A 13,512-nucleotide genomic window follows, 5' to 3' on the forward strand; every position below is an offset into this window, starting at 1 on the left:
AAGCAGAGCTTTAAGGATTTGCCGTTCATTCCTGCAATTCAGTCCCAATTTGGCTATGTAGTCTTGAATCGAGATGTGTTGGCTGCAAAGAGTCAGGCAGACCAAGATGGTGTGGAGAAGGGTGTTGACACGACAACCATGGAGGCAAAGTCTCTCTGAAGTCTCTCCAATTCAGGAATATGGCAAAACCTGCTACAGGTCACTTTCGAGGGACAGACATTTAATCTTGCTAGGAATAGTGATTTCCTTGTCTGAAGGAAGTCCAAGGGATAAAAATAATTGGGCAGAGTTTTATAGGAAACAGAGATGCCCCAAATACTGGGGGACCAAGAGCTATAGGGAGCTGAGTTTAGAAGTTGGAGTTTTAAATCCTTAAATCTTTGAGCAATCATTTTAAAGATATATTTTCCCTCCTGGCCCAAGAGCCAAGATACATCGATGCCTATGCTTTAAATCCTAGAGAGAATGTGATTATACCAACCTGAGATGAATGGGTCACTAAGCATATCCATGAGTAAGCTGAAAAGTAGACATAAAAAACAAGCTATTCTCCTTCATATGAGCAGATGAGCCTTCTAAAATTCTCCTTATGCCACATGGGGAGCTCGCGTTCAGTAGGCTGCAGTGGCAGTGGGAGACCTCCATTGTGGGGTTTGGGGCAACTGGCCAGAATGCCTCATGCCTAAGATAAGGTGACCAGAATTCTGGGACTGTAAGGGGGGACACCACCGTGGTGGTGGCGGTGGTAGTGCGTGCGGTGGTGGCACAGCAGTGGTGCGTGCAGAGCCAGTGGCCTCCCTCCCTCCCTCCCTCACACCTTGGTGGCTGCGCCAGGTGGCGGGAGGCTCTGCGCGCAGTGCATCCTCCCACCCCACACACAGGGTTCATGCCAAGTCTGCCCTCCTTCCCTTTCTCCCTGTTGCCAAGGCGGGTCGTCCCGGGTGGGGGAGGTAGGGTGCGAGGCCGACTCCTGCACGCGCCACCACCTGCCAACCTGCCAGGGAAGGGAAGGTGGAGGGGGAATTCCAAATGCGCCTATTCCACCTCGTCTTGGCATGGCCGAGCTCCAGCGCAGGGACCGCCAGCCCACCCTGAGTGCACAGGCACAGCCGCACAGCGCTCTGCCGCCACCATGATGCCTTTTCCCGGGGGGCTCGGCCGACCACAGGCCTCCCTTGCCACACCTGGAAGGAAGGGCAGAAGGAAGGGCGGCCACGGGAAAATGAATGGGCATGGGCCCAGAGGATGCCATAGGACATTCTGGCCATTGACCGGGACACGGGACATTTGGGGGGGAACCCAGAGCGGTCTCGCCATTTGCAGGACAGATGGTCACTATAGCCTAAGACTATTAATTTTGATGTTATTTCTTTATGTATTTATCAAATGGCACATGTGTCATGCAGCCAGGAGATCCTTAGATTGTCTGGCTGCCAGACAAGAGACGTTCGGATGTGGTTTGCCATTGCCAGCCCCCATTTCATGACTCTCGCATTTCTTGGAAGTCACCTTTCCAAATGCTGGCCAGGGCTGATCCAGAGTAATGTAGCGGTTAAGAGTGGCTGCTTCTAATCTGGACAACTGGGTTTGATTCCCCACTCCATGTGCAGCCAGCTGGGTACCTTTAGGCTGCCCACAGTTTTCAGAGCTCTCTCAGCCCCACCTACCTCAAAGGCTTTCTGTTGTGAGGTGAGAAAGCGAGGGCAATTTGAATGCAGTCTGAGACACATGAGGCCTACTAGTCAACTTTGGGCTATCCAGTTTTCTCAGAGTTGTCTCAGCTCTACTTACCTGACAGGGGAAAGATGTTGTGGGGAAAGATTCAAATGGGCAGCCGTGTTGGTCTGAAGTAGCACAATAAAATCAGAGTCCAGTAGTATCTTTAAGACCAAATTATTCAAGGTGTGAGCTTTCGAGTGCAAGCACTCTTCCACAGACTATGAACTACCATAAAGACAGTGGGAATATAAAGCAAAAATTAATTATGTTAAATTAGGAAAGTGTCACACATCCAAATACAGCTATATGATAAGTCAGTGGTCAGGTGCTGTTGGACTATATTTTTGTTTTGGTTTATCTCAGACTGGCTGTAGGTCTCCAGGGTTTCAAACCGAGGTCTTTCCCATCACTGACCACCTGATTCTTTAACTGGAGATGCTGGGGACTGAACTTGGGACCTTCTGCATGCCAAGCAGATGTCCTACCACTGAGTCACAGCCCTTGTCCAATTTAGTTCAGAACCACATCACTACACCACCTTTGTCAATTGTTGACTACTGTAGCAGAATCATTTCATGTGTGTGTGCGGGGGTGGGGGGGGAGAATCTTGATTAAAGTAATTGATTCTTTATGTGTTATGGATTGTTTCTTGTATTGTTACTATATTTTATGTAAACCGCCCTGAGCTTCCAGGGAGGGTGGTATATAAATATAATTAATTCATTCATTAATGATCACACTGAAAAATCCCATTAAAAATACCTACAGGAAGATCAAATCAGTTAGAAAAAGGAATACGGGTATGCTAGCAGAAGGCCCCGCACACTCCCTTTATTCTTGCATTTCTGTGTTTCCAGAAATGCTTTCCTAGGAATAAGCCTCATTGAATAAAATTACCCCAAGGGGCTAATGCTTTTTAATAGACTGAAACATGTAAAACAAATAATCACAATTTCTGAAGTGGATGAGTCCAGAGTATATCTTGTCTGCCATTTGTGAAGGCAGGGGAAGGGAAACATGCTTCCCCCCTAAAAATCACAAGGGGTGTGCTTGTGACAGCCACGCATTCGTCATACAATTTGAGGTTCTGAGAAAAAAAATTCTGCACCTCTGGAGATTCTTATTGAAGATTCAGTTGGCCAGTCGTGCCATTATGGTAACAATGCTATTGCCGAAATTGGCTAATGCACTTATTCTAACAACTAGGGACAAAGCTCGTTGCACCCAGGAATGCAACGGGCGCTAGGATGTATGCCTGAACTGTGTCCTTCCTGGGTGCTGGACCTCCTCCCCCTGCTCCTTGCGTGAACTTGAGATCCAGCAGGGTGAAGTGGTTAAAGCAGACTTTCTCAACCAGGGTTTCATGGAACCCTGGGGTTTTGTGACAGCCATGGAAGGGTTTTCCAAATGGGTGGAAGCTAATGTTTGTAAATTTTTTAAAAAATTTGTTAAACTTTTACTGGGTTATATGGCTATATATGGTCATGTCAACCCACTCACTCCTCCCACAATGGCCAATCATGGGCCTGGAGGGGGTGAAAAGATCATTGGTGTACACAGCCAGCTTGGTGTAGTGGTTAGAAGTGCGGACTTCTAATCTGGCGAGCCAGGTTTGATTCCACGCTCACCCACATGCAACCAGCTCGGTGACCTTGGGCTCACCACAGCATTGATAAAGCTGTTCTGACGAGCAGTAATATCAGCTCTTTCAGCCTCACCTAACTCACAGGGTGTCTGTTGTGGGGAGAGGAAAGGGAAGGTAAGCTGCTTTGAGACCCTTTCAGGTAGAAAAAAGTGGCCTATAAGAACCAATTCTTCTTCTTCTTCTTCTTCTTCTTCTTCTTCTTCTTCTTCTTCTTCTTCTTCTTCTATGTTTCCCAATCATATTCTGGCCTTCTCAATGGTTAAAAAGTTGAGAAAGGCTGGGTTAAAGAGTGGCAGACTCCAAATTCAAGGGTCTGGTGTGCTTCCCCACTGCTCCTCCATGTGCAGGAAGTTGAGTTGCCAATGTCCAGATCGGGGCCTGGAGATCTTTAGGAATACCAACTGGTCTCCAGGCAATACCAGGCTATTGCACATATTGCTGGAAGCACAAATAAATGCTTTTGAACTCCATCTACTCTTCACTCTGCAGAATGAATGGAGACCTCTATAATTATTGGATAGGTACCCCCCCCAAAGGGCCTCTTGTGGCGCAGATGGTAAGGCAGCAGACATGCAGTCTGAAGTTCTGCCCATGAGGCTGGGAGTTCAATCCCAGCAGCCGGCTCAAGGTTGACTCAGCCTTCCATCCTTCCGAGGTTGGTAAAATGAGTACCTAGCTTGCTGGGGGGTAAACGGTAATGACTGGGGAAGGCACTGGCAAACCACCCCGTATTGAGTCTGCCATAAAAACGCTAGAGGGCGTCACCCCAAGGGTCAAACATGACCCAGTGCTTGCACAGGGGATACCTTTACCTTTTTACCCCCCCCTCCAAAAAAAAGCCCTCTTTCTTCTAAATATCCCTAGTTTATCATCATACAGAATGTAGTAGATGGAAGCTCAGGCTGTAAGCTCCCTGTTGCAATCACCTGCTACCCCAATGTTGAAACAGACTTTTTTCATTTCCCAACTGACAGCTGCAACGATTCTGATCAGTAACCAAGACTGTGGGCTGCTGGCGGATGCTGACGTTAAATGTGGGTGACAGCCCTAACAGCCATGATGGATGGCTCGGAATCGGCTAAGCTGACAAAATGCCAAAAGGCTGAAGACGGTTGGTTGTCACTAAGAACGGGCTACGCGGGACGTGGCATTGGAAGACTCAGCCTGACATAACAGGAAGTGATAGTCGGCAGTGAACCCTGGAGAGACGATATTAGCAGGGTTAAACTTACCATCTGCCTGCTACTTTGGTTGGGTACCATCCTTGCAGAGAGAGCAAAAGTTGGTAACAGCTACATAGGGTCAGGCAAATCACTCAACTGGCCAGATAATCAGCAGCTCTGGCCAGGGCCAGATGTTATGGAACAAGTGAAAAGCCATAGGTCTTTCTGCCTTCTTGGATCAAGGATGAACAACCACAGAACAGAATGACAATGGATTCATCACCTACCATTCAGTGTGTGATCCTGAGTAAGTAACACTCTTCTACATCCATTGAAGTCAAGGGGCATAGAAGGATGGACCTCTACTGAGGATGGCATCAGTAACTATTGAAAGGAGAGATCATCCTCATCATGAATGTTCATGAGTTTAAACCAGCCTTTTTCAACCTTTTGAATGTGGAACCCCTGAAATAAATTTTCAAGCTTTAAGGACTTCTGGAAATGTTGTCAGCTGGCCACGCCTCCCTGTCATGTTCCACCCATACCCTTTGCCCTCCTTTCACTGCTTCTCCCCACCTTTACTATTACTATGGCAGCTCCACCACACTTTGGCTTGAAAGAATGGCAGGAGCTGAGAAGACTGTCCAGATTCTCCACCCTTTGATTTTTATACCCATGACCCACTGAGCCCTCTGGATAGAAGCAGCCAATTCCCTAGCTTGTGGCCAAAGTAGGAGGGGAAAGGCTACGGTCCCCCTCCAGAGTTCCCAGGGACCTCTAGGACCCCTGGTTGGAAATCCCTGGCTTAAGCTGTCATCTTATTGGTTTTCCAGGTTCTTGTCAGGAATCAGGCTGAGCCCAGCCTGTGGAGTCCCAGGTAAAAGCACATCCGAAATCCAACAGCCGGTTGCAGATTTTAAGAAATTAGGCAAAGTCCACAGAAAGCTAGAGCATGCCAAGATCTTCCTAAGCAAAGATCTTGATAATAACAAAGTACAAGGGAACACGCAGGGCAGTTATAGAGCCCACCAAATAGGGGAGGGGGGATGAAGTTATTTCGGCGGGAGAGTGGAAAAGTAACAGGGGAGAGTTGGTTCCCAAGCCGCCAGATGGCCCTTGTCAAGCGGTTGGCACTTTGTTGAGACTTTAGGTTGTCTCCGCAAGGACACTTACAGTAAGATTGATACATTCGCATGGAGCCTCTCCCGCTGGGAAAGGAAGGGAGTAAGAGAACCAGAGGACAGGTTTATTGCTTTATGGCCTTGGCCAGAGCTGGCCGGTAAGATCAGAGAAGTGTGAGAAATGCAGCATCGGGATGGCATGAATCGGGGTTCATGACAGTTCTGATGTTAATGAAGTCCACATGTAAGGTGTTAAAAAGGTGTTCCATCTTTACTCTGCTTTTAATCTTGCTGCTGTCTAATTGTACCTGACATCGCTTATGTCTATCTATACGTGCTGACTAGTCACAACCAATTCATGGTGACCCCAGCAAGGGGCTTTCAGGGCAAGTGAGAAGCAGAGGTGGTTTGCCATTGGCTTCCTCCTTCCTTGGTGGGACCACCTGGAAGCTTCTAATATCTGAAAAGATCATGCTATATCAAGGCACCTTCCTTCCCTGGGAAGTTCAGGAATTTTGGGAAACCAAAACTACCAAACCAGATCTGTCTGGATCTTCCAGATTTTTTAAAATTAAATTATCAGGTGGTTCCCATGATCTGCTACTGGAGGTTTTCAGAATGCTGGGAGCTCTGGACATGGAATTCCTGCATCTCATCTGGTTCCAAGGCCCCTAAAAGGATGGATCTGTGCTTAAGATTGTTATCCTTACCATATTCAAAAGACCATGTGAGAATTCGGAACATCATGGAGACCAAAGCACAACAATGCCAATATGAGAAGGAATGTTTCAAGCTGGAAAAAGGGCTTCTGGACTCACACAATGGCCAAGGGAGAAAGCACACTAGATGGGAAATCCATTTTAAAATGCAGGTGCTTCTATAATAATTTTACAGTAAGTTCGAGCCACGATTGATTGGTCATGTTCCAGTTTTGTTTTGTTTTTGTTTTGCTTTCTAATTTAAGGCCTGGGTTCAGCCTTTTAAAGTTATGTTTCAAAATAAGATTTCTCAAGACAAGCATTTCCTTGGAACCAAATGAATAAGATGGAGATGCATAAGGGTAGATAATATCATTTAACTCCTGAAAATGTGTTCTAATTCCTGCTATTACCGGGCAGTATCCTATCTTAAGATCTTACACATGAGTTGCTCTTACTTCTAGGCATCAAACTATGCTTAGTGGAGTGATAGGGTGCAGGTACAATCCCAAGAATACGTTCCTGGGAGTAAATAGACTTGTGCAGGATTCTGAGTAGACCTGTTTAGGATTCTGTTTAAACAGCTATCCAATGAACCATATCCCAACGCAGCAGGGGTCCTCAACCTTTTCTGATCCAGCGTCCACGACTGGAAATCTGTCATGCGGTGGTGGGCACAACCACAAAATGGCTGCCTCAGGAGATGTAGCCAACCACAAAATGGCCTCCAGTGGAGGTGGAGCCCGTCTCTCTCTCTCTCTCTCTCTCTCTCTCTCTCTCTCTCTCTCTCTCTCTCTCTCTCAAACACACACACACACAGAGCGAAAGCCCAAATGCAAAGGACAGAGTACTTTTAAAAAGTACACAGGGGAAAAGGAGTATGAAAGAGAATAAAGCCCACTCTGTGGCGGCAAGTGCCACCAGATTTTTTAAAAGTTATTTTAATCTCCAGTGGCCAGTCAGAAGCTCTGCTGGGCAGGAGTCTTTACTAACTCCACCCACTTTCTACAAACACTTTGCAGGAGCCAAGGTATTGGCGAGTGCCCTAATGCCCATGGATACCAGTTTGGGAACCTCTGTACTAACATCTATAACAGGGGTAGGCAAACTGTGGCATTTGCTGGCAGGGGCTCATGGGAATTGTAGTCCGTGAGCATCTGGAGGGCCACAGTTTGCCCTGATCTATACATACTTGGGTCCTCATAGAGATGAAGATTATTTGAACAGGAATTCTGGTCATTCAGGCGACAAGCAGGCAGCCTGCAAACTGTACGACTCAGCAGTCCCGGGGAAATTGCAGTAGAAGAAAAAAACTGCAGATGCTAGAATTATTGTCCAGTTCATATGTGGTGGGAATGTCCAGCAATAATGAAATTCTGGGAGAAATTTTTTTGGGAAATTAGTAAAATTATAAAAGTGAAATTGGAACCTTCAGTCCAATTGGTTCTCCTCAATTTATTTCTCAATGAAAATGCTCAATGTAAGCAGAAAATATTGGTGAACTTTCTGATTGTAGCTGCAAGGATGTTAATTGCTACTAACTGGAAAAGTGCAAATAATATCTCATTAGATAATTGGCGAAAGAAAATTAGGCAGTTTATGATGTTGGAAAAGTTAGCAAATAACATTAAAGTAATTCAAGGGGATAAAAAGATTGAGGATTTCAATATAATTTGGCTTGATTTGGCAAATTACTTAAGGAAATTTTCAGTCTATAAGGCATGTGAACTAGTGTTGTAATGTGTGACTTGGAATTATGATGAACAGTTGAAATGTAATAGATGAAATTGACATTGTCTACAGGATTCAAAAGGTTTATGAAGCTACAGAGTTGTGCTGCAGTGTATTTTGTTTTTGGTGGGGCATTTCTGTTGATTGTCTGTTATTTATTAATTATAATAAAAATATATTTTCTTAATAAAAAATTTAGAAAAAAAGAATTATTGTCCAGTTGGCGAACCCTTTCCAAATACTTTACCTCTGCATTGCTTATCACCGATGGTGCCGTTGTAGTGGGGCACGCACACAGCTGCCCTCTAGATAGTGCAACATCTGCAACGCTGTGTTTTGTTTGAGGACACGAAAACTCTCAGCAGCACGTTATTATGGTTTGTGTGCTGGGACAATGTGACATCTCTGTAACAGGAAGCCCTTTCTTGGGAAAAGATGTCTGATCACTTGCAATAGACAAGAAACAATTGTATGTTTTGTGTCACAGGAATACCCAATTGAACATCCCTGAGACGGAACGGAATGCAAAAAGCAAAGCAAAAAAGTCAAAGGAAGCCGCACGAGAAATTGCGACACAGAAAACGAGACATCCCCTGCCTCCGTTCGAGAAAAATGAAAATTGTAAGCATCTCCAACTGCTGAAGAACGACAGAGCCAATGGGTTTGCATTGATTTTTGTGTATGGTGTTTATTAAAATGCTCTGGAGGATACAAATTATCTCCTTCACAAATACTTGGTATTCGCTATTGCTTCATTTAACTCGAAATGATGGTGGCAGACTCTTAGAGAAGCAGATTCACGCACCGCACTCTTCTCACCAGAGGTGCCTCAGTCAGAAATACAATTATGGGGTGTCTGGGAAAAAAGTCTGTCCCTACTGTTAATAGCACACTTTGTGTGATTAACAGCAACCTGTGCTTCAGAAGAAAATCATCTACACCCAAAACAAGCAACAGACTGGATTTACCGGGGTCTTTGCCGTGCCTTCTCCCACCCTTGATCTTGCTCAGTGGAGCATCACGAACAAAACTGGGCAGGATGGTGCATGATGTCATTTCCCCTTGACTTCACCCCCAAATGGTCTTGGCCCCAAATGCTCCCAGGTGGCAGCTCTACAAGCACAGCTTGAGACTCTTTCTGCGGAATCCCACTGCCGCACAGCATGAGAAAACCATAACTCCTGTATCCATCACCAGCACGAGCATTCATTACGATCAAAAGACTAACCAACTATGGTTTAAGAGCACAGTTTATATACAAATATAAAATTAATACGTAAAGAACAAAATGCATTGCCTGATTGTGATGCGGTTAATGATGCATAAAGGTTTATTAAAAGGTTTGGAATATCTACTTTCTTAGGGACAAAGCTTCAGCCAGGTCCGGTTTAACGATATGAGGGGCCTGCAGCACCAGAGCCAGTTTAAGGATTTGTAGGGCCCCAGCTGAGTACAATGTGCTATTGTTTGTGCTGCACAACTAACAACGAGGCACCCCTCCCAGTGATAGTTGGAATTTTGGAAGTAACTGACACCTTTACTTTGCTGAAAAACATTTCTCAAACCTGGACAGGACATGCAAGTGCAATGCCCTAACAGCTAAGGGGACCTTCACACTTATGTGGCTTGTGACTGGTGCAGAAAGGAAGTTAGTGGGAATGCCAATGGGCAGCCAGAGGCCAAATGGGCCATGCTATGTGTGGTTCAGGTGGGGGGATCGTAGCTGTGAGGGGTCACGACTCATATCTCTGGCTCCAACATATCTCTGGCCTCTTTAGTAATTGTATAATTAGAACAGTGTGCATGGAGGGGATACATATAAAAAACTCCCATATATTACCCAAGTATTTGTGCCCCAGAAGAAGAAAACGAAAATGGAATGTGTTGACCGTAACGTGAACCAATGTACATGGCTGGTATGCTGTACTATGCTTGTTAAGTCTCCAGCTGTGGTGGGAAACCTCCCAGCAATCTGCCCTGTTGTCCCAAGGCCAGTGAGAGAAAAATGGCAGTAAATTGAAGGGGATGTTGGTATCATGGCAACGTGTGATGTCACTTCCAGTGGAAACCAGAAGTGGCATCATGATTTGGAAAACTAGGATTTGGTGGAAAACTCAATGGTTTATCATAGAGTTTTTGTGAATCCTGTAACACGGTGGTCCCCAACTCTCGGTCCTGGGACCAGGACCAGTCCATGGATCAGTCGGTAATGGGCCGTCGCTCCTTCTTGTCCTCCTCCCCAGCTGCTGCCTTGGGGGCTGCCCGGTGTATCTCTGGTGATTAGAATATGAAGCCCAAAATCTACTACTTCAGTGTGACTATTTTTGAGGGGTGATTGGTCTGCAATATAGCAGTATGGAGTTGGGTTGGACAACATGGGGAACAGCAGTCTATTCTAGGGTGCCAAGTCTGGTTTGGAAAATTCCTTGAGATTTTGAGGTATATCCTGGGGAAAATGGGTTTGAGCAGGGAGAGGAACCTGAGTGGTATATAATGCCAGCCAACCCACTTTCAAAGCTACCTTTTTCTTCAGGGGAACTGACTTCTATATCCTGGATGTATTTCTGGGAGATCTACAGGTTCCACATGGAAGCTACTTGATGATACTTAACACACACACTTTTGGATCTATTTGATTTCCTTTTTGATGAATTTTTCAGACAATGATGAGACTCCACAACAGAACCAGCCATGACCCCAATCCACATGGTCAAGAGGCACTTCTTTGGTTAGATCCCATCTCTTGGATCTCCAGTCCCAGGGTGTGGTCTCTGTACAAGCAGTGAGGGTAGATTAGACTACACACTTGGCCACCCTCCCTTACACCTTTGTAGAATCTCTAATTGTGCAAGGGGAGGTGAGAAGACTTCTATGCCCTCCCAACTTCAATCTGCCTACAGACTGCAATTTTCTCCAAGAGCATTAGTAAACTGCTTCCTGCAAATCTACCAAGGCAGTAGGATAAAAGCAATTTTTAAAATCCCACTTTTTATTACTTGAAGGAGTCTCAAAGCAGCTTAAAATTGCCTTCCTTTCCTCTCCCTACAACAAACATCCTGTGACGTATGTGGGGCTGAAAGAACTCTGAGAAAACTGAGACCAGCCCACGGTCATCCAGCTGGTCATCCAGGCGTGGGGAATGAAACCCAGTTCTCCAGGCCACTGCTCTTCACCACAACCCCATGCTGGCTCTCCAAAAGGCAGAAGAGTTCATTAGAATTTTCAGCACAGATTCCAGACTATTTCACCATATGAGTTTCAAGGCTGGACAGTTCATTAAAACACATCTTTGTTGTAAGAACAGACCTACAATGTCATAATCACAGCTGATCTATAGGAAGCATTTTCACCGTCTCCAGTTTGCAGCTGAGTTCTAAAGGTACATTTTGATCAACACTATAGCTAGCACATGGGTGGCCAAACTGTGGCTCTCCAGATGTCCATGGACTACAACTCCCATGAGATCCTGTCATTGTGCTTTAGTGGATATTTTTGGTATCCTAGATAATTAATGTAATTATAAGGCTGAACCAGAAATCCCACCTGGCTTGAGCCGGAAGAGCTGAGGCAAGGATAGATATACCTTAAATTGAACGAGTAGAATAAATAAATAAATACTTTTAGATGGGAGAAACCCCTGCAGTGACTTAGAATCTATTCTTCAAATATGTAATTCATGTTTATGCAAAAACAGTATGAGGTAGATAAATATTTTCCAAGGTAAAGAGATTTTGCAAGATTGGGATATCAGTTATCCATTTCAAGATAACCGTAAAAGTTGTCCAGTAAAAGTTAATGCAAACAAAGGAAGAGTTTGGTCTGGAAATGCCTGAGATTAGATTTCTGCAAAGGTTGGTTGGCCACAGAAAGATGCGTGCCAACATCTGTAGTTATTACTATTTATATATTGCTTTTAAAAAATAATTCATTGTACTTCACATATATTGTCTCAATATAATGGCTCTATAAAGGAAGTCATTATGATTTCCCATTTTACACACAGGCAGCAAAGACTGAAGACTATCTGATGAATTCATATCTGAAAGGAAATTCGCACCAACGACTTTTGGGTTTGATCTCTGGGGCCCATTTCTTACATGTTGGCTTTTGGGACTGACCATTTTGAGTTTGGGATTTTGCTTATGCTCTATGGACTATTGAACTTTAATTGCAAAAGCCTTCCTGATTGTGAATGAGTATTAGAGATATTAAATACTTTAATTATTTTCTTTCACTACTAGTATAGCTTTTTGTGCTCTGCACCTTAATGAATATCAATTAATTTTTTTAATCTTTTGTCTGATTCTTGAAAGTGTTACAGGAAATTGCCTACCCAATGCCTTCTTGGTTACAGCTACCTGTGTCCTTTTTTAAGGGGGTCTCCCTTCCATGGATTGGGTTGAGACATCTTGCCTTTGTTCCCAGATAGACCTGTGAGATGACTCTAGGTCTTGGGGTAGATTCAGGGGTGGTGGCAGCTACTGTACAGGGGGTGCAGGTTTAGCTTGGCTCTCCACTTTGTACCTTTGAACCCTTGACTGGTATAACCCCTCAGCATGATTGGGGGTCAGCCTCCCTGAGGATCTAAATGCCACAAGTACCATTGCTGGGTATTGTGGGGAAAACCTGCCCACAGGGCCGGATTTTCCTATAGGCTAACTAGACTTCAGCCTAGGGCCTCAAGATCAAGAGGGACCTATATTCAAATGGTTAACAAAATTAAAATTACACTATTATACCAATCACAACATTTCATTTAACATATTGATATATATCACAGTAATGATGTATTTTATTATCTCCCATGTAATTTACAAACTTAAAAATGGGAAGTAAAAGGGCCACATAAGTGGAATAGCCTAGGGCCTCTTTTCATGTAAATCCGGCCCTGCCATAATGGCCTGGAGGGCTGCCTTCTGCCATATAAACCTAACCACAAACACTGGTTGCCCTTATCATCTGAGGCTAGATGGGTGGTGACCCAAGGAAAGGATGGACCAAGACATTGGAACTCCCTCTCCAGGGAGATACATCTGCCTCCTTCTATTGGTGTTTCCCACCACTAGGGGAAGATTATATTTTGTTCTATTTGGCATACCCTCAGGAACCCATATTAGCTTTCCTCCCTGGGTCTGGTATTGTTTATGTGCTTTTATTGAATGATGTTAATTTTTTTTCTATTTTTTAAAGGGTTATTGTTTCTATGTGTGTCACCTTGGGGACCCTAATCGGGTAGACTGGCAGCATAAAAATGTCTTAAATAAATAAGTCCTAAGGCTACCTGGGAAGGAAGGTGTTATAGCATAGCCCGATCTTGTCAGATCTTGGAAGATCACCAAGGAAAACTCTACATATTGTTGCTGTTGTTGTTGTTGTTACTGTTCCAACTATCTGTGGGACTGCCTTTCTGAACATGTTCCCCAGAGAGCTCTCAG

The sequence above is a fragment of the Paroedura picta genome, chromosome 6 (assembly GCF_049243985.1).
Source record: "Paroedura picta isolate Pp20150507F chromosome 6, Ppicta_v3.0, whole genome shotgun sequence".
Taxonomy (NCBI): domain Eukaryota; kingdom Metazoa; phylum Chordata; class Lepidosauria; order Squamata; family Gekkonidae; genus Paroedura; species Paroedura picta.